Source organism: Pelecanus crispus, chromosome 10 (assembly GCF_030463565.1).
Source record: "Pelecanus crispus isolate bPelCri1 chromosome 10, bPelCri1.pri, whole genome shotgun sequence".
NCBI classification, from domain to species: Eukaryota; Metazoa; Chordata; class Aves; order Pelecaniformes; family Pelecanidae; genus Pelecanus; species Pelecanus crispus.
This window is the reverse complement of record NC_134652.1, coordinates 35,684,589-35,707,167: the sequence shown is the minus strand read 5'-3', so window position 1 is coordinate 35,707,167 and position 22,579 is coordinate 35,684,589.

The following is a 22,579-nucleotide window of genomic DNA, read 5'->3' as shown; positions in this document are numbered from 1 at the left end:
AGAAACCATGGTTGTTCTTGATCCTGGGACCAAGATAGATGTTCTCTCCTATAGTCATGCAGAAAGCAACAGCAAGTCCTCCTGTACCTGACTTCCTCACTGCAGTAAATGAATACCACCATTATGCTGCTGCCAGTCATCGGAACTTTAAAGCCGGCCATGACCCCTGACAAAATCTTTAATAGTTCTGTGATCACTGCATACGTGCCTCAGTTTCTTCCTTTTGCCTTACGCTGTTTAGAAGGGGTGATAATGGACTAAACACTTAGCTTGAAGTAAGAGCTTAATGCAAGTGTGGTGTGTGATAGACCATTGGGACACAGGGTGGCCCTTCATGCTTGGGAAAGACCTTACTGTCTGCACATGATCAATCAACCCATACTCCTTCCCCTTCTCTCGTAGAAAAAGGAACAAAGGACATATGCAAAGTATATGCTGCTTTTTAAGATGAAAATAGGAGGATGGATTTCAGCAGCAAAAATGCTGCATTGTGACCTCTTCTCTCAGGGCATTTGCAGAGATTCCTGAATACTCTGACCAAAGACACACATGCCCTTTTTATGATCAGATAGCCGGCCTGTTTATAGAGAAAAATGACTCGTCTAGCTGTAGTTCCCTCCTATGAACCTTGATTCTCCTTAAGGATAAGGGAAACTCATTCAGAGTTGATTTAGTTCTTTCTAGTAGAGCCCTGAGAGCAGACTATGATGATACCACGTAACACCCAGTGGCAGTGTCAAAGGAACCAGGCACGGCAGCAGAAGAGGGTAATTCACCTTTCAGCAAAAGCCACTCCAGACCAGCTCTGTGGGATGTTATTTAAAGAGGTTTTAAAGGTAGAACTCTGTTCGAGAACTTGCAGAAAAAATTAAAACATCCCTCTTCATCTTTGCACTCTGGCTACATCTAAATGTTGCAAATTCTTCCTGCATAACGTCTCAAAGACATCAACTTGCAAGACCACGTAGTCAAAATCCTCAACCAAGCTCTCATTCAATATTCGTCTGTGTACCGGAGACATCTCTGCCTTGTTTGATACACGCAAAGTTCTTTTCCTCACCTGTCATTGACTCACATCACACTTTTCCTCTCCTTGTTCCCACTTCTCTAGTACAAACATATGCTACTTGTTTTCGCTTTCAAGGCCTTTGCAAAGCTATCCTTTCCCTTGCCACCAACTCTTACACCAACATCCCATGTTACCACTATTTCTTCAAATGCATTAGCAGACCGGGGGCCGCATACACACAGCAGGCCCAAGAACCAAACACCCTGCTCGGACAGAGCAAAGCTGGGATACTTCCACAGCCAACAGCATTGATTATGGCAGCTATTTTTAATGCCCCAGAAGGTTGTGCACTGGGTGATGATCTTGCACATGGAGGGAGGAGGAATCAGCTCCATCCTTGCCCTGACAACTCTCTAGCAGTACTCCACAAACACTCTCTCTCTAGCAGGGTTCCTGCCATGCAGAACCACTGGTAAAATCTCTTGTGCCTTGTCTGCAGCATTCCCTCCAATGCAGTCATAAATCTGTCTGATATTCCTCCCTGGGTAACGTGTTGATTGCCACAGCATTCTCCCAGACTTGGCCTTGTTCCTTTGAGTTTGTGGCAATGAATTTGCAATACAGCAAATTCAGCTTTAACGTCACTGTAGCATACAGACCATTTATAAATATGCAAGTGTTAACTAACAACTCAAGTGAGGCAAATGCATTCAGCAATACTGTATTTTACTGCTGGGGAAAAAGGGGTCAAGAGGGATGGCAAGGCACTTCCCAACCACAAAAATTAACATTTAAAACAACATTCACAAGTCAGGTTTAAAGTTCTGGAAAGTCTCACAGATAACAGTGAGGTTGAAGTGTTATTCCAGGCAGCAAAACGGGGAGTTACACTCTGTAGTGATCTGCAATAATCAGATGATGCAAATCCCAGCACATGGCATCAGACCCAGGCAGCCAGCACAGGGACTCTGGGCATCACCCTCTCCCTCCCCAGACTGCATCCCCATCTGCCATCAGCTGACCACTAGCAGCCTCTCCCAAGCATGGAACCATCAGAAACAAATGCTCACAAACGGCATATTTTATTTCCGGCATCTCGTTTTTCCTTTTAAAGTTGTTCAGGTTCCAGCCAGGGAAGCTGGCGTAAAATGTTGACAAGAGAGCTTCCGGCAGATTATTAACTCTGAAATACCCCAGATGACTCAAAGATTTGTGGGCTCTGTACAATTTCCCATGGAAGTGTAAAGGAAAACTGCTGATTTTCAATATAATCACTTGTCATGATAAAATGAATTAGAAAAAAATAAAAACACCTACAATTGCCAAATCAGAGTGTTTGTTAATATTTGCTGTAACAATACAAATGAGCAACTGGTATAAATGACCTTTTTCCTAAAGTGTGGGAGCCTGGCATTCCTAGCCAGGAAGCTAGGAGTCAAGAGGTTTTGCTGTAGTCATGGACTCAATAGCAAAAGGACGCATCTGGCAAAGGGCAAAATAGATGAAAAAAATTTGCTTTGATTTTCGAATTTGCATAATGGCCTGAGATAGCACCCTAATTTTCAAACTCATCCAAAAATATCAACTTCTGTAACATTCATGTACGGAACTTTCAAACATTTGCTTTGAACTTCATGAAGATTTTGGAAAGACCTTTACCATTCTTCATTCAAAAAGTAATTAAAATAATTTCAATTCTGTTCTTCCCGTAATCCTGAGGAGAAAGTTTGAAAGGCTCATCATCAATAGAAATAAAATATAAATGCCAAGTAGTCCTTTTACCTAATATAATCCATGCAGTCTGATCCCAGTGTCGTATTTGCCAGCACCTCTATAGCAGTTTAGTGTGAGCAGTAATTACAGAGAAGGCCTGAAAGCTGTCTTTCTGGCAAATTTCCATTTCAATGCAGAAAACGTAGAGGGCTCAAATGAAGAACAACTGCTACACTTGGTGTGCATATGCTGTTCATGTTCTAATATTTCTATTCTGTAGCTTTAATAGGTGTTTCCATAGCTTTAGTAGGTGTTAAAGTCACAGCATAGCTTTCTAGCAGCCTAGACCCTCACACCAGCCATAATACTGTCATCTAACATTCATTTCACTTACTGTGAGCAACAAGAAAAGGATTAGCCACCTTTTTTTTTTTTTTTTTTTTTTTCCTCTTAAAATGAGGAAAACCAGAACTGCTTAATAACTTAGATTAAGTTCCTGGTGTGGAAACTGCTGCAGTAAAACTTAACGGTGGGAAAAGAATTCTGTGAGACCCAACAAGAGAGAACTATTTTGTTTGAAGTAGCTGGATAAATTCGTCTTTATATTTCATAGCAAGATAATGAATAAGGAACGAAGCACATTTGTCTCCGTGTTTCCCAATAGCGAATGTCTCACCGAGCAGTTGTATTACCGACAGCACTAGAAAATTACAAATTTCAAAATGAAATGTGTCTTACCATCACATAACAGAGTGGATACCACAGCAGTGAAGACATTATCTCAACTGTATTTAAATCACAGATTTCACTGATATCCTATTCATTCTCAGCAATAAGCTGCACACATACCAAAGTTTCTGACAACCAAATACTAATTCCTTCTCTTGCCTCGCTGTTCAGCAATTGCAAAATAGTAGTTTAGGGGCACAGTAGCACTTGTATTGCTTTTCCACTGAGCTGAGAAGAGCCTAAAAGGGAACATGTCATGATGCTTTACCGGAGGAGCAGGAATCTCTGATTTGACTCCAAGGAGAACTGAGAGATGACAGTTGTGGTGGTGAAGGGAAGAGAAGATAAGCATTCCTGTGGCATAATGTTCTCTGGAGCTGTTACTACAGAAAGCTCCAGTGACAGAAAAATGCAGAGTTGCTTTGGACCTAGCAGTTATGCCTGAAAATGACACAACAGCCTAATTAACTGTATTTAAAATGCAGCCAGTCTAGGGGTTTGAAAAGTCAACTTAAATCTCACAGGACCCAGAAGGAAGGACTGTGCCAGGATTCACTGAATAACCTTCACGTTTTTCCACCAGGTTAACAGGCAGCTGCACCAGTTCCGCTCAGGCCTGTCTTCCACGGCTTGTCTCTCTAGTGCAAGAGCAGATTTTATTCCCCTTTACAAGGCAGTCACTGCAGTTTCTGCGGTGCTCCCTGGGAACACGTTTCTTCACCACCCCAACACTGGCAGGGGTACTCATTTGTCTGGGGACAGATGGGAGCAGCTATAGCTATCAGTGCCTTTATAACACTGATTGCAGCACCACTCTCATTCTGCTGCATTTTGCCTCCACATCACATGGGATGCTGTAGGTAGACAGCTGGAGTTTCTGTACACGTGTTACATGCAAAAGCAGTTGCATTAACCTTCCCTTTTAATCATTTGATTGAATTCAGTGATTCACAGACTAAACGGAGAAGTCTGCGTGTCCTTTTGTTCAGAAACTATATATTCTCTGAGCCACTTTACACGCAGAATGTATGTAGGGTAACCCAGCATGAAGTCTTTTTGTGAAGCTGTGTAACAGCTTTGCATAGTCACCACAGCCACCACACCTGGCAGGGTTAAAGTAGTACAGCAGTTAAGGTGAAGGAAAAAAGTAAGTAGAGGGGTGACAGATTTTCTTGTCAGAAAATTCTGAATTTAGCACTATCCAGGCTCTCCCAATGCTATTCTAGGCTAGGGAGAAGGAAGCTTCTTGTGCTGATCAAACCCTGCTGTTTCATAGTGGTGTTTCACTTTGGCCAGTGCTTGCACATTTATTAGGCACTCTAATGCCCTAGAACAGCACGGCAGAATGTCATGGATACTTGCATGGATCATGCAAGGATACTTGCAATGCAGATGTATCTGGCTGCCACACACACTCATTTTTTCCCTCAACGCTTTGCCAGAAAACCCACCACACTGGCATTCCACGCTGACATGACACTGAGGTTTGCTTTACCACAGACAATTTGTTTTGTCACATGTTGCTTCTGTGGACTTCTACAATATTAGCAATGCCTACAGCAAATAAAGGAGCAAGACTGTGCATCACTGCACTGGGAGACAGACACTATCCAGTTTACTCCAGATCACACTAATAGGGCTCCTGACTCAGAACCCATGCAGACTTCCCTGAGCTTTTCACTTCTGACTTAACCAGCACCACAAAGCAGCTACCGATTTGGCTCAGCTTTTCATTCCTGTTAAAAAGTGCAGGATGACAGTGTGTAGGCTTTTGCAAATGGATTATGAACCTAAGTAAAAGGCTGCTGTTTACTTCTGTGATTCCAGATGGTTCCAGCACACACTTGTTAAACCTCTCAGCAATTGCTGTATGCTGCATTAAAAAGCCACAAGGAACGTAAATTACATCTTAAAGGTACATTGTCAGGACTGACTGCCACAAAAGAGTGTGTGCAAAAATCAATGTATTAGAAAGCTGTATAACAAAACAAAAACACACATCGTATAAGTCTATGTGATTATTAATGAGACTTGATATCCACACTGTGATCAAAGAGAAGACTGGCCTTTGTTTCAAGGTTTCTAGCATTTTCACATACAACTATTCATATTCATAAATGTCTGCAGGATCCCACCATATACTATGCAATCTGCTGCAGGAAAACATGGCTTTTGTGCTGTCTTGGTTTTACTATTGCCAAAACCTGTGTTCTGTTCCACTAATGCATTGAAAGAACAGAGCAAAGGTAACATTTACCAAAATAATAGAGGTGTTTGTTTGTTGGCTGGTTTTCAGTAAGTTACAGATTGTTTCCGTTGTCTCAATCTCCAACCAAAATATAAAGAAACAGAAACTGCAAGAAGAATTCATCCAGGAAGAAAGAAAAACAACTGAAACAAGCAACCCCCACCCCCCGTCCTCTAATCCACCCATCTGGCTTTGCACCATGCTTGGTTTGTGTTATGCTGGAAAGCATTCTCAATGAGTTTATTCATTTATTCTGGTCTTCAAACAGAATCATAGTTTTAAAGAAATAAATGGATAAACAGGCTTCTAACTTCTGAGATATTTATAAACAAATCTTTCTGTCTATGCACAGGAGAAATAAGCAGGGCATATAAAAGTTCAGCATTTTTAGGTGAAAAACAGACCTTTTAGTATTAGAGATACTTGTGCCTTTCACAGTACAACTGTCTGCAGACATTGTTCTTTTGTGGCTATCACTGAGTTATTAAAGCTCTCTCTTGCAGTCAGTGCAAAGAAATGTCTGAAAAAGGAGGTTAGTGCAAGTGTTGTTAAATACTGGTGTCCAGTTACTACCTAGACAACAAACGAAGGAGCAAAGGGTATTTGTCTACCTCCAACAGTTAAAACTTAAGTAAAACTTTCGGAAACAGTTTTAAAATCTCAGTAACTATCCCCACTTTAAAAGCCTTAGTGAAAAAGATTTCTCTCATAGCATGTCTAATTGAAACAGGAGTATTCCCATGGTGGAGTGTGGTAGAATGAGTGTAGCATGAATTGGCAATAGCTTGGATTTGAGTCACCTCTCAGAGATGTAGCTCCATTGATTTCAACAAAATTACTTCTCATTTGTGCTATTGTAAGAAAGAAAAAAAGAGACAAAGGAAGAGCTTTCATCTTGATTTTGCACCAGAGAACTCAATAGCAGTTACGCTGTTGACTGCAGTGAGTGCCAGATTCAACTCAGAGCCTGAAGAACACAATTTTCAGACGATCCAGTAAATTCTATTGCAGCTCCCTGGGAGGAAAGACCCAGATGGCCAGTTTCTGCTGAAATATTTTTGCTGTCCACCATTTGATCTGAAAACATTATTAACGAAGGGCAACTCTTAAAAGGAAAAAAATTATCTCAGAAACCTCTCTCCCTCTGTGCACAAGTAGAGTGAAAGTGCTGATGTGTTTCCTTTACCAGGCACTAAGAAAGTAATGTATGGGACTTGATCCTGCAAACACCATGTGCTAGTTTTGCTTTAATCACCTAGTAGGAGAGTAATTTCATGAGCGAGAGCAACACGACTAAGTACCAGTAACGAATCCTGGAATCCATGTCATGAAAAAAGTGAGAAGTAGAGACTTTAGGTAACAGTGCTAGAAAGTCATCATGCTTGCTCTCAGACCAGCTGACCCTGGCTGGAACCTGAGCCTACTCTTTATTTGGCTGCTTACTATGAAAATGTTAAATCTTGCACTATTTAGCATGTATGAATACCAAATTGTTTTCTAATAAACAGAAGAAAAAGCAGTATTTAAATAATCATAAAACAAATTGAATGACTCAGCCCAGTGTGTTTTCTGGATTCTTAACAATTTAAGCTAATGCTACGGCTAATGGTCCTTGCTTTCACCTCACACCATTAATTTTCAAAGTCATCATTAATCTTCAAGAAAAGCGTTGAGCTTTGATCATTATTGCTTAATTACATGGAAAAAAAGACAGGTTGTTAATATTAATTTGCTTTAAAACAGGCCAGTTAAGTTGTCTTCAATTCTTAGTGCATTATACAGCTGCCATTTTATGCCAGGTAATAATTAATAAAATTATTAATTTAAAGAAAGCTTTTTACTTTTACTAGCGAGATAGAAAATCCTTATTTGAGCTTATGAACACTCATATTTTACTACCCAGCTCCTATTGTATTTTGTTTACCATATGTGAGCCCCCAAGGTAAAGCAATTGCAAGCTTTACCTTGACATTTCTATGTAAATTGCTTGAAGTTATGCATGGAAATCTCATAAGACAGGTTCTGTCTTTCAGGGAAATGGGAGAGTGTTCTTCTAAAGAGTAAAAGGACAAATTTAAGACCAAAGTCATGCGAGTAAAGGTGGACTTAAATATTTAAAGTCAAAGAAGTCTAATGCAGGGAACTTTTTATGTCTTGACACACTTATTTGGAAATCTCAGCTACCTCATTAGAATTCAGCTTCCCATAAGCCTTCAGGGGACAGCTTGGCAAAAGTGTCCAATTTTTTTTAATAAGAAAAAAATATTTTCATGACTTTTCACAGCTAGTCAGTGAACCACTAAAGGGCAAACAATTTCTGAATGAAGAGAATAAAAAGGCAGTTTTGGCATGTACTTGTCAGCCAAAGTATGGCAAATTTTGTTTGGGTGTCATGCCTGCATAAGGTCGTCTTTTGCTCCTTCATCAGCTTGGAGAGCAGTGAGGCTTGAGACACTCAAAACCTCTCTATATTTAACGAGTTCTCCTGTCCAACCATGTGAAGGGCTAAAAGGAAAGGGGAAACAGAACGTCCTGAACTACAACTTTAATTCAGGTGGATTTATTCTCTGATATTAGTAGAAAGGCTCCCATTAAACACAGGCACGGGCTCACATAGAATGGAGGGAGAGGAGGAGGGCATTAAATCACAGTCCTCCCAAGAGTCAGAATGGTTCTTCACACAATTCATACTTTTCCACCCTTCGTGTTGTACATAGAACCTGAATCATAGAAATGTGGGCTGAAAATGACCTCTGGAGACTCCATCACTGATGCAGGATGAAGTAAGTTGACATCACCAGATGCTTGTCTGACATGCTCCTAAAAACCCCTAAGGGCTTATACAGCTTCCCCAGATATCTTTTATCCTTTCAAATCTACCATTAAAATAAGGGCATTTTGCCCATTTTGTAACTGAAACACACTAAATAGCATCACAAGTTTAATGTATTGTTCCTTAGCCTAACAGTAACACAGCAATTATTAATTCCATTTCCAACAACTGCTTATGTATTGATAAACGTAACCCCTGCCCCCTCAATCCCCCTCATCTGCCAGTCCTGTTTTGCAGAAACAAACCCTATTCCTTCAGCCTTCCTTCACAGGTCATGCTCTCTAAACTTCTTATCATTTCCCAGCTGTCGTCGCATTTGAACCATCTTTCAATATGTCAAGATCATTTTGTCAGCCTTAGCGATGTGAGACTGTCCTACTGAGACATCACGAACACACTGACCAACAGACTGCTTCTTTGGCCATTGATCTTCCAAGAGAAGCAGCTGAACAACATTTTCCTCAAAGCCAGGCAGTGTTCACATCTGAGTGGCTGACCCAACAATTCATTTCAACATATTTCAACATTTCATACATTATTAATTCCTCATATGTTAATTCTTGCTTTTAAAAGAAAATAAGATGAGAAAGGCTACTGATGAAAGCTCTGCAATGGAAGATGACAGACAAAGTAAGATTAGAGATGATTCTCCCTTTAATGAAAACATTCCTCTTTTTTCTGAGGCCTCTTTCTTGAAGTGGGGAGAAATTGCTCTTTCCTGTGATTGCTTTCTGTCGTCATGTGATGTACACTTTCCTCCCCCCTCATTATCAAAGATCACATTCATTTACATTTCTGCTTTAACTTCCTTCAGAGGATAAAAAATGGCAAGTTTGTGTCCATCTAGCAAACAGAGCAAATACTACATCAAACCAGAACTCAGCCAATTTAATTCAGTTCAGGAACATGGGAGATTTGAAGTGAACAATTTTTGTGACATAGAGAGTAATGAAAAGTCAACAACACGAAATGGAATTCTTTTACCATTACAAGCAAGTCTGACAAGTTTTTGGGTCACATCCTCTGATCTAGATTGACTTTTAGAGGCAGAACCCCAAATCCTCGTTACTGAGAAAGAAAAGGTATTCCTCATTCTTCACCTAAGTTCCCTAGCAGAAACAACCAACATGATGGTTAGGAATTCTTTGCAGTATCTTTAAGCCCAACCCTTCCCACTGTTTTTCACTGTATAATTTCTAAGTTGTTAATGTATTGCAATAAAATTCAGGATCTAAATGTTTATACAGCATCACATTTTACTATATACCCCACATGGCAAGTAAACTATTTCTTAGGCTATAGTATATAAAGCAAAGGGCCCCAAGGGAAACCCAAAAGCATACTGAGATCATATTGATATATCAGTATTCAGGAAGAAGAGTGGGAAAGGAGAGAGATCTCCCTCTCTCCTTTAAGCTTACTCCTTTATTGTACCAAAATATCACTTTTCTTCTAAGGACAGAAAATTAAATCAGATTCACACATCAGACTATCAGTGGACTAGTATTTCATAATTCTCCCCCGTATCTCCAGTGCTGGTTGTTCCTTTCTTTTCTTGCTCTATCACATTGCCTTGCCCCTCCCAATTCTCTGCCTGACCAAAAAATACTGACTCTTTGGCAGGCATCTTTTTTATGATGGCAAGTGTGACTATGTACAGTGTTCCTACTGCCTGAAATGCCTTTCTTATTTTTCTCTCTTTTCTCTCTCTCTCATGCTGTCCTTCTCTCTTTTAATCTCAGTTGAACAAATCTCTCTTCCCTTTTACTTCTAGTAACTAAGAGCCAAGGCAGAAAGAGATTAACTCACCATAGGATGCCTTTAAATCTGTGAAGCACTAGGGGTACAGTCAGTGCATGAGAAAGTTGAAGGTATTAAAGCTCTGGTACTGCAAACACTTATGCATGTGATTAGATCTTTGCACGGAGTTAAATACATATATTTAAGCACTGACAAGACAGGGGAATACAGCTATCTCACCTTAGGAGAGAAAAATATAAATGCAAGTGCAAAGTACAAAAAGCCAACATGGCAATATGGCATGCCTTAGAAATACTTTTCTGGCACATCCACATTGCTAACCATAAAGCATTAACACAAGTAAAATTCTTAGGACATCTCAGGGGCCAAGAATAACTTGGTAACATATTACCCCATCACCCACCCTGTTTTTGGCGGGGGGTAGGTGCGTGTGTGTTTGCTCAAATCAGCTCCTAGGTGTTCAGGGTGCTTACATCAATACCATTGATACTAGAGTTTGTGTGCCATAAGGATTAGTTGTTTTAGTTTCCAAAACTCACCGCTCCTCTCAAGAAGCTAGTTATCAGTTCTTAGGGACGCTAAATTTAAACAGCAGAATTTGTGCCTCAAATGATTCTAAAACGATCAGTTCTTTCTCCCAGTTAAAATCACTCACCTCTAATGACTATGTTTTGACTAGTCACACAGTGACAAGTGTCAGAGACTGTGAACACAATTTAAAAGACAAAGAAGAGAGTCAGATGGAGGGAGATGACCCAGTTTTAAACTCACCTCTGTTACAAAAACCTTACAGGCGTGGACTGCACTACCAGGGGCTTATGTCCCTTTGCTGAATCACCGCTACCCAGTGCTCCACTCCCTTGCTCCATCAGCCTGCTGCCCTCTGTTAGCCCCCAGTCCCCAGCTGGCAGAGGGGGACATTGCTCCCAGTGCAGGGCCCAGCAGAGGTGCATGGCTGCAGAACCAGAGCTGGCATGCCGGGGAGGGGGAGGCACATCACAATTCAAACCCCAAACAAAGGGTATTCCTGCATTTACAATCAACTACTTTCAAGTGTTATATGCACATTTAAAAAGTCACAGCAGACTTGCACACTGCTGTCAGCCCATTTGTTTCTGTTCCAAGTTTATTTCACTGCAGCATTTGTTTCATGCTGCCACTAAGAACATGCTTCAGCTATCTTGCTGTTAGTCAGTCTCAAGTACAAGGGCAGAGCTAACTCTCTCCATTAGGTCAACAAGGCATGACTGTCCCCAGGTTCCTCATGGCCCTGTCCCTTCACAGGTCTCTAATTATGCACAAATCCTGGTGTAATTCTCCTTCTCTCTATGCCCCAGCAATAGAAATCAATGATTCTGCTTCTTCAGCAGCAGCTGCCTGGAAAGGACTTAATAAGCTCTTCACTTTTTTTTTTTTTTAAACTTGAAATAAAGCAGCTAAGTGGTAAAAATAACAAGCATTCCCCATTGCTAAAAAGAAGCTGAAAGACCTCAGCTCCACCTCTCAGGTGGAGAAGTAACACCTACATTTGCAGAGGTGAGGAGGAGGGGAGAGGAACCAAGCAAAAAAAACCCCCCTTGTTTCACCGGCCAGTCCTCCTCAGCAACTGCTTCACTCCCTCACTCCCTGGAGACCACTGGCAAAAACTGAAAAAAGAAATCAAAGCCTGATTTTTCATCCAATTTATTCCGTCATTTACTTGCTGAAATCGGTCCCTTTTTCCTGATCCTTTCAGGGTTGCTATGTGAAGTACAAGAAGAACTTTCATTTATTCATTTACTCAAGTGATGCACAACAAATAGTCAGACATGTTAGACCTTTTGCAGACTTCAACCCTAGCAAGTGGTAAAACCACAGTGGCAAAAATCAAGCCTTTTTTTTTTTTGTTTGTTCCGCTAGAGTGGTACTTTGTACTACCCTGGACATCCTCAGGGAGGATCTTACTTTTCCTTCTGGATCCTTTCTGGGTTGCAGGCAATATAGCACAAAGTAAGAGCACAGAGTGAAAGCATTTGTGATAGCAGTTCACAGAAAAAAAATAGCTTTTTTGACACTACACTTTAATCTTGCCTGAAGAGTGGCAGAACCTTATAAGCTACATGTGGTCCCAGTGAGGTCAGTCTGACTCTGCACAGACACAACGCTATGCTCATGCTATTCTCACTGCACAACCCTGACCATCAGAGTTGTAAAGTCAGCCCACCCTGGCACAGCTTTGGGTAACAACATATCCACCAGCCTGGAGTTCCCTTCCTCTATTTACTCTCCCTGTTCGGTACATCTTGCACAACTCCTTTAGACAAAGCTAAATGTCACCCACTGCAAAGATGCTGTAAGTAATAGAATTCTTTAGCTCCCCCCTCCAGTGAAAAATCTGCGGTGAAAATGAAAGAAGTAAGAAAATATAGCACTTACAACATAGGTTTTTGACATTTGGGGGAGAATTCTTTTCATGGGGCTGGTTACAAAGTAGATCAAAAGTATATGCTCAATTTTGATCCTAACAACATAAAACCCATTATACTAAATCATTTCCCCATGGAAAGATTTCAATATATATGAAACTGTCAACAATCTCCATTATACACATAAAGGGTACTATGTTATGTACCAAAAAAAAAAAAAAAAAAGTAATATAAAACCTACAGAGAAATGGGAAAGATAAATGAACATCTACCACAGAGGCTGGGCAATTCCTAAATGGCAAAGGGTCAGAAAAAAATCTTCAGGTTATATTGTGAAGCATTTCTATTATCTTTGTGACTGAGGAGAGCACAGGGACTGCTATCAATAAATGTCCACATATGTTTTATAGTTTGGCTCACTACAGCCTATTTCAATTTTCACTGACTTGTTGAAGAAAAAAAAATCAAAACCCAAAAAGAGCAGGCCTGCCAGCTATACAGGAAGAGACTACTAAACACACTATTCTGTACTTTGACTTCAAAAAAGACAGAATTTAAACCTTCTGAATTGCATATGCACGGAAGTACCACTACCTTCCTACATGAGCTAATAAAGAAACCCCAAGGAAACATAAACCATATGCTAAGTTAAGCACATGCTGGGACATTAGTCATGACTTTGTGTTTCTTCTTAGAATTGCTTTAAAATATTCACGTCAGATAATCATGAAACATCCTGAATTTTAAAGAAGTTGGAAGGAAAAACAACTGATCCTAAAGAGTAAGTTCCCCATTTCCAAATACAAGCCTTGATCTACAGGGGTCTGTATTCTTTTGGTAGCTCCACTGATGTTTGGCTGATGCACCTGCATTGACTGAAATAGAGTTACACTGAACAAGCACCAATATAAGATAGCTCGCAGTGTGTTTTGATCTCTTTGCTCCCTTTTTCTCCAGCTTAATTCATCTTACCTGAAATAACATGTGTTTACTACAGGGGTCAAAACAAGCCTTTGAACTTTTGACTCAAAATGTTTTCCAAATTTCAGCCTATAACACTTCACAAGCTTTCTGAAGTCCCTTACATAAAGCAATACAAGGATCACCTAGGCTTATGGGTCTCTTCTACATTGATAAGAATCAGCATTATAAAACACTGATACTGTAATCTCTGAAACAGATATAGCATACACAGACAACCAGTCTGAAGTCCATTCTGCAAGTCCCAAAGTAATTGTTTGGTCCAAACCTCGATATCTTTTACTGCTTCCCTTCCTGAGTACATTTGTCAAACTCAATGGCACACTATTAACATAGATGTTTGTCTTATGTCCCCAGCTTTTCTTCATGCCCATTTGTTACTAAATGGGACTGAAAGCAGTAGGATCAGACCATCTCCATAGTCAGCACTGGGCTCTAAACCAGTGAAAATGGTGAATTTACTTCCCTATCCATTCTGAGATACAGTCTCCTCTATCTGAGATGTTTCTCCCATAGATTTCAATAGCTACCAACTGTTTAAGACAGTATATTCTCACAGCTGCCAGTCTCCGATTTTTTAGATTCTCCACCAATACCTATAAAGCAGTCAAGAAATCAAATCTTTACAGAAAAAGCCACAGGGATTAGAAGGAAGTGTTTTTTGCAGATTTTTGAACTAGTCCAAAACAGTACAGTAAGTTGCATTCTTTTGCCAACTTTACTCTAAAAATTCTGAACTACTTTGCGGAAAACATTTGCCTTCTGTGCCACTCTGTAGTTTAAGAGTAATTTCTGCACCACTTATCATTGTCAGGTGCAATTCTCCTGTATTCTGACCTAGCAGGGCTCCGCAAAGTAGCAGTTAAGTGCAGCGCCTCAATAGAGCCGAGGAAGATGCAGACCTGTGCATGCAAGTGGTCTCAGTTAAACTCCTTCCAGCTGTGCGACAGAACACAACAGTCAAGGCGGTGGCCAAGATGACAACTTGTGACTCAAGTCTTCAACTCTCAGATCTACAACAGACATTATTTGTAGCCTTAGGCTAATTTTTCCACTCCACATTCTGTGAAATGGGAAGACCAGCCCTTCTTCCCCCCCCGTTTCCAGTCCCCTCTTTTCATTGTGACACTGCACAGGTGAAAAAAAAAACCCACTACAGAAAGAAATATCTCACTGAGGTAATGATACACAGCTTCTGGCTAACATGTTATGCTCCTTAGGACACCCTTTTATCTTTGTGTATATGTATGCAGCAGTATCAAGTCAAGAGGGCTCTGAGTGAGCTTGCTTGGCCACCAGAAGCAATGTAACTGTGTTAATATGGCGTGCAAGGCTAAGATACTTCTGGGTAATACCGTATTTTGCCATACTGAGATATCATTTGACACACCATCAGTCTGCCACTCACCATGTTTAGTATGAACGATAGTCCTATCACATCTAGTGCAACAAAACGTCTATAATTGCTACAACATCAAAACTGAAAGGGAATTACAGTTTGGCTGGTGTGTGCAGAAGAGGCTTGAAGCTGCAGCGTCAGGCAGTTGCTGAGACACAACTGTACCTACAGTGTTGTCAAAAAGTGCACAGCAGGATTAGACCAAAATGCATTAAAAAAATTCAGTGGTTCCAAGCAGGTTTTAGAGTTAACGTGCACACTAATAATTCCCCCGGTGCTCCTCTCTGCCTGGAAAGTCAGTGTAACAATACATGTGGGAAAGTATTACTTTTTCTCTAGGAAGTAAAATCATCATCTTTTTTGTTTTTAATCCAATAAAACATACACATAAAAATAGAGTCCCATGAAGGATCAGCAAAGTCTACATTATAATAGCTAAATAAAAAAATAATTTTTAAAAAGGCACAAAAAGGAAGAAAGGCTTGATCCTGCAAAGTTAAAAGCATTCTATTCTTGAATTAACAAAGCATTTCTGTCGTACCTTTGTCTTTAAGTTCATGAATATTCCTCACGGATCTCAGCAGAACTAGGTAAATGCTTAGAGGTAAGTATGTGCTTAATTGCTGTGCTGGGTAAGAAACACAGCAGTTTGGCCTCTGCAGAATCAAGGATTATGTTTAAATCTTCTGTGGCTGATTTTGTGCTAAAGTAAATGCTAGTGTTTACCTGAATGTCTTGTTCTTCTCTCATTCATTTCTGATACATCAGAAATGCATCTCGTTATATTTAAGACTAAATATTTGCTCCTACGTATCACAATTCGACTTCACAATAAAGGAGAAAAAGGCTTTCACAGGGCTTAGAAGCACTCATTCTTGACCTCATTTCTAGTATTATAAGCTGAAAACTTTTTGCCACTGACAGAATTAGTGCACATTCTCTGTATGATTTTGGTTTTCTAGCAGAAGACTTTCATTTTGTTTCGCACTATACTGATGCTGAAGCTGTAGTGTGCCCACAAACAATCTAATTTCCATAGAAGTTAGCCATGCCCTGGAAAGAGATGTAGAAAGAAACTGAAATAGATGTTTTCCTCTGTACAATGAAGATGGGATCACATGGTTCTTTGCTAGCTACACAGCTGAAGCACACTTTCATCTCAGAAGAAAGAAAGTATTCAGTAGGCAACAGAACTACCAATAGTAGCATTCTAGCTACTTACCACTGCGGAGAGAAAAATAAGCCAAATACAAGCAGGGAAAAAAGCCACAAGTGATAAACAAATCACAGTTAACAAATCACACGAACAAAGACATGCAAAGGAAACGATAAAGTCTTTACTACTCTGACATTGCCCTTGTATTGTATACTCGCTTTTCATACACAATTTTTTTCTGAAGCCTCAAGTCTCCACTAATTGAAAGGGACAGGAAACTTAGAATTCATGTTATTTTACCTTAATATCAAATAAATACACAGGCAAGAGAAAAGCTACCCTATGACCATGCTACCAGCCTCCCATACTTGAATTCCTTTCTGTTGCAGAATATGGGGGGGAAAGGAGGGGGTGGCGGGTTGTGTTTGGTTGCTTGTTTTATTTATGTAGCCTTACAACAAACCTGCCACTAGGTAACTTACTTCATAAAAAAGGTTCTCAATTTTTTCAATACCTGTGCAGAAAAGACTTAGGAGAATGAAAAAAAGCAAGAAAGTAAAATGTAATAAGGTCAGTTTGAGCCTTTGGGTGCTTAAGGGATAGGAAAAAAAGTATTTGCAAAGAAAAACAAATTTACTCAATATTCTGACTTTTCAGTATCATGAGGAATGAAACAGTAATGCAGTCAAACAGTGCCCATTTTGCTAAAAATGCAAACTTGTCACATTTTGCAGGGGGAATCAATTTACTGAAAACAGGTCACGCTGGTGCCACACACTGCTCTTATATCCAAGGTTTGAATAAAAATTCGACCAAAAGGCCCAGACCTGTGAAGCTGGCAAAAGTGTCATGCAAATTTCCATAAACTACATGCACAGTACACTTAGAAAAGATGCCAACATTAACCTGCATGGATATCTGAAAACAATAAATGACTGAAAAAGTTTAGTCTTTTTTACTTACGTTACTCCACATCATTTTAATTCTCAAGCAAAACAGCTGCTCCAAACGTCTTTGTAGCCTATTTTCCACGAGCAGTTCCTGCAGAGTCAAAGACGCCTCCTCCTTTGATGGGATTACAAGTTTGCCTGATAAAGACAAGAGCAGAAATACAATATACTCAGAATTCTTTAAGGTTTTTAGAGCCCTGAAGTATACAGTTAATGGATTAAAAACTGACTAAATGGCATAAGTGTTGAAAACAAGAAGAAAAGAAAAGAAAAGAAAAGGAAAAAACATTTGTTAGAGGTAATCATGACTCAACAGAAGTTAGTCCCATTGACAACACAGTATTTACATTCTGGAGGTAAATGTTACATCCCTGCAAATAAAACTAGCAGCAAACACAATCAGAATGATAAACAATGAAGAGGAGAGGGTGTTCATTCAGAACAGACCCAGATGCTTGTTAAGCTGAATCTACACAAAGAAGGTGTAGTGCACCCCAGTGTAAAGTTATAAACCTATGAATAAAGGTTGTCACCCACACCTACAGAGTGGGAGACCCTGCCTCGCACAGCAGCAACTCTAAAATAAGCACCAAGTTCCAGTGTGATCCTTGGTTGCACGAAAGAGAAGTAACAAGAGACTGGGAGGTGGTTCTGCTCATCTCTGAGACACTGTTGAGACCCATAACAAAACACTGCACATCGACTTCTTCTCATGTTTTAAGGACACTGAAAAATTGAGAAGGATGCATAAAAGAGGTTTTAGGAATCAAACCAAGGGACAAAGAATAAAAAAGCTGCCATTGATTACACTTTTCTTTGAAGGAGAAAATACCTGTTATCATGGCTCTTAAATCCTGCGGAGTAAGTCTAACAAGACCCAATGACAAAAAACCCCAAAGTGAGGCAAACTGAAATTAGATAAAGCTTTTAATACTAAGAATCATAAACTACTGAAATAAGACAAGAAATGGCAGGTTGCCTGTTCCTAATATGTTCAAATGATTGAATGCCTTTCTGTTAACGATGCTTTTCTCAAACATGATGAAGGATCACTAGGTGAAACGGTGGCCTGTATTCCCAGGAGGTTGGAAAATTGATCTTACTACGAACCCTGACATAAGAGGCGATTTCAGCAGTTTACAGCCAGCAATGCGAACTTCCTCATTTATGTCATCACTACAGTTGATCCTGTGGGCAGTAGAAAAAACTGCCACCTGAATCTGAACTAAGTAAAAAAAATCTTCTCTCTCCCCTCCTCTCCTTATCTCCACTGCCACAGGGTTTCCCAGTGCACTCTCCAAACCACCAATCCACAGCTAGATCTACTACCCACAGCTTTGCTCAGAAAGCTCATCTGCTATTCTGAGACAGTAAGTTCACATTAAGCTTCTTCAAAATGTGCATCAGAGGTGAAGTGTGTGAACTTTAAAAAAAAAAAATTAATCACACAATATCTTTTTATATAGATAGATATCTATATCTAGATATAGATGTAATATCTATAAACCAGAATAATCTGGCTTATACTGCAAATGGTCTCCCTACCCTCAATTTTCTTTAATCATAAACAAATGTCAAGTTTTGCATATTCCTACTCTGGATATCCCCTTTTATGATGGCCAAGACCAAAGCTGTCTGAAACCAGTCAATCATCACAGAATTCTTACTGTTCTGCTTTATTTTTTTTCCACACAAATGCACATCAATAAAACAGAACTAATACTGTTATGGACTTGGATAACAGAACTTGACTTGAGAGCTTATTGTAGTGAAAGAAATGCCTCTTTTCGACGTAGCATTTGCAACAACTACTGTATAAAAGAAAGTTCAATTGTATGATTGTGGCTATCATGATTTAAAAGGATTTCTTTTCCCTCCTGGAGGCATCCACAAAGTTAGGTAAATCCAGAGAGAGAAATTGCCTACATGCACAGTAACAGGAGCTGATTAAGGAGTTTCCTGAAAATGAAACTGCCCAGTTATTAGACAAGGCCATGTGCCTGAAAGAGTAAAGATGAGTTTATTTCCTACCTGTTTTTCAGCTCACGTTATTTATTGAGATTCTGCATGCAGTGACTGCATTTCAGACTTCTCCCTGGGAGCTGGAGGAAGCAGGTCCCACCCACAGCAAGTGAAAATGCACTGCCAGCTGAGAGCATTAAAGTATTCCCCAGAGAGCAGCAGGGCACCATCTTCCCCCATCACAACAGGAGTCTTGCTATCTCTCTTTCTTGGAAAATGGTAGCGAGGCAGCCCTTGCACTGCGAAGAGCTCTTGGATTTCACTGATGTTTACAAATCAAACTTTATGCCAGACGAGGGTAAAGAATGTTACACTGTCCAAACAGATCACTTAATCTTTCATGTTGCTCGCAGGAGTAAGTATAGCTAAAGCACACAGCCTGGAAAGCTGGTACTCTCAATACCAGTGATGCAGAATAACCAAGCAGCCATCCACCTTTACGTTTTGCACCTGTTTGGGAGAAGTCTTCAAGGGCAGTCCCATATACAAGCAAATCCAGACTAGACCAGTCACAGGGGAAAACAGTCTTGGAGTACAGAGACAAACCCTACAACAAATCAATTATAAATATCTTTCCAAGCAAAGAAGCGAAAGCACTGTGGTTGACATTGTGCTTGGCTTTTGGGGAGTATTCAAGGAGCCACAAGCATGGTACACCCACATTCACCTCTCCCACGCACCATGAGAGAGTTTGACTCTCCTGTGACACTGCTATGCTCGGCACCATTCCTCACCTGACCTTTTCTTCACTGATTTCTTGTCTGGCCATCGTCTCTCTTCTTACACTGCTATCCATTCCCATCTTCTTGTTGATCACCAGTTTCCAGACTTGCAAAGGCCTTCTGGACATGTGCCTTTCCTCTTCCTCTCTCTGCTGTCTTATTTACTGAAGCCTCATACTTTATTCTCTCTGCTCTCCTCAGTGATTTCTTCCTTCCTTGTGCATTCAAAGGGTTTTCACACTGCCTGATCCAAGTTCTTAAAAAGATCAAAAATAAGGATGTACAGTTATTTACTTTTTGCATGTGTGATTGAAATTTAGATTACGCCACAGGCAAATGACACAAGTAACAGCATCTCCATTCAACAAAATGCCTGTTTATCTTCCTATACCAAGAAACACAAGATTTCTTTGTAAAAAGCAGGACTTCCAAAGCATAGTTCAGTGTTTTTTCTTAAGTTGTGTTTAATTTGATGTCTTTTATTCTAAATTGCTTTACTTTCCTTTTTAAATGTTGTCTATTTTACTGTTATGAGGTATTCCTTACTCTTTCTCACTCTGGGAATCATCTTGATTCAAGTCTAACTTGTCAAATTAAGCACAAGCCTGTTAAAGAAATTTTGTGTTTTTCTAGAGTAGTTAATTTCTTTCCCTTACAGGAGGGGAAAAAAAAAAAAAAAAAAGAAAAAAGTTTCTCATTTCCGCTACTTTTTGGGTGCTTAGCTATATCATGGCCTGAAATAAAAAAAAAAAAAAAAAAAAAAGTATATTTTACATGAAAGTATTTTTTCCTACAAGCTCTCCCATGCATTATTTCTGTCTGCCAGACAGGCTTTACCAGCCACCTCGCCAGACCTCCTTGTCTCCCCACAGCATTCCTGTCCAGTAACCGAGCAAACCCATGCTAGTCTTTTTACATCGAGGAGACTGTTACCAGTGCGCAGACAGCCTGGCCAGGAAGTCCCTGGGGAGAAACACTCTTTTCTAATATCATCCCTAACTGTATTACTCAGCAAACAACACTACTTCTCTGCGCAGCATTCAGTAGCTCGGATGACTCCTGTTTGCAGTGGAACTGGACTGGAACAACACAATGTTGGGCTTTTTTTTTTTTTTTTTTTCTTCCAGAGACAGACCTCAAGGTCCAAGAAGAAAAGCTTCCAACCCAGCCCTCCTTCGTGAAGCTTCATGCTTTCCCTGATACAAGGGACACAAGATCAGTCACTCGAGGCCAGGGCTTCCTGACAGCCATTCCCTGAGGGCTGCCTCATGCCTGCACGTAGGATGGGGTCAGAGAGCAGCATGGAGCTGCCCCTTGTTGGCCCACTCGTCTCTTGGCTGGAACCAATTCCTGCTCTCAGATGTTAGCAGCACTGTTCCCCTCTCACTACTCCCAAGTCACAGCCTACGGGACACACTGTCCCCTCAGGGATTCAAACCAGCACACCAGTCACCTCAGGAAAATGGCCGCTGCACACAGGGCGCCTCAGGCAAACAGCCCCCTCTCGGCCATCACATGTGGGGAGCCTCAGGCAAACAGCTGTCTGGGGCAAATGGACACCACACGTGGGGAGCCTCAGGCAAGTATCTGCCTCGGGTAAATGGCCACCACACATAGAGCTCTGCAAGAAAATGGCTGCCTCAGGCAAATGCCCACCTCAGACAAATGGCAGCTGCACGCTCTCCTACCTTCACCTATGCGCCCTGCAGTGCTGAGGGCTGCAGGACACACTGAAATCAACCAGCCCAAAAGAGGAGAGTGTTCCTTTTGCACCTTCCACACCCCCAAAGCAGGCTTGGAGTCCTGCGCTGGAGCAGCTGTACCCAGGGCGCTGCGGGTGGCCACCTCTCCCCCGCTGCAGGGCTGCCATAGTCACCAGGCCAGCTCCGGGCTCACTTCTGCCCCTGCTCCGCAGACACGCCATCCACGAGCGACTCGTCTGACCCCTCCACAGCTGGTTTGTGGGCTGGGGTTTATTTGGGGCAAAAGGGTGACGGGGTCCCCCACGCACGGGCTCTCCATCATGTTCTCAGCTGTAGGGGCACAGCACGTTTCCTCCCCTTCCTCCAGACCGCCCCAAGGCATCCATTACCAGCCCGCTCATGGCAAGCCACCCCTGTCCGGGAACCGTGCTCGCCCAGGAAGTTTGCAGTGTGAAATTGCAAACAGAAATAAATTGTGGAGGTAAACTCTGGTCCCAGAGGCTAAACCCATTGCCACAGCGGTCACGGAGAAACGCAACCCACATCTGAAAGGAGGAGGAGGAGAGGGGGAGCTGCGCTGCAGATTTCCAGAGCCGCTCAGTACAGCTCACCACGAGCAGCACATCCACCGGGATGGAGGACAGGGAAGGAGGAGGGGGAAATCGCATTCCTTTCTCGGGCCATTTTAGTTAATACCTGCTGCGACCATACGTTTGCTCATAAAAACAAATCTCAGCATCAAATACTAAAGCATTTCCAGGGAAATCTGTAAGTTCTGTACTTACTGCGCTCAATCTTTTTTGTTCATGCCATCAGTCCTTATTAAATAATTAATAACAGGTAAAAAATTATCTTTCACATTAATACAATTCATACTGCTGTTAAAAGAGCAGCTCCATCCAACGTCCACCACTTAGGACTAAGTGACACGCTGTGCTGATTGACCCT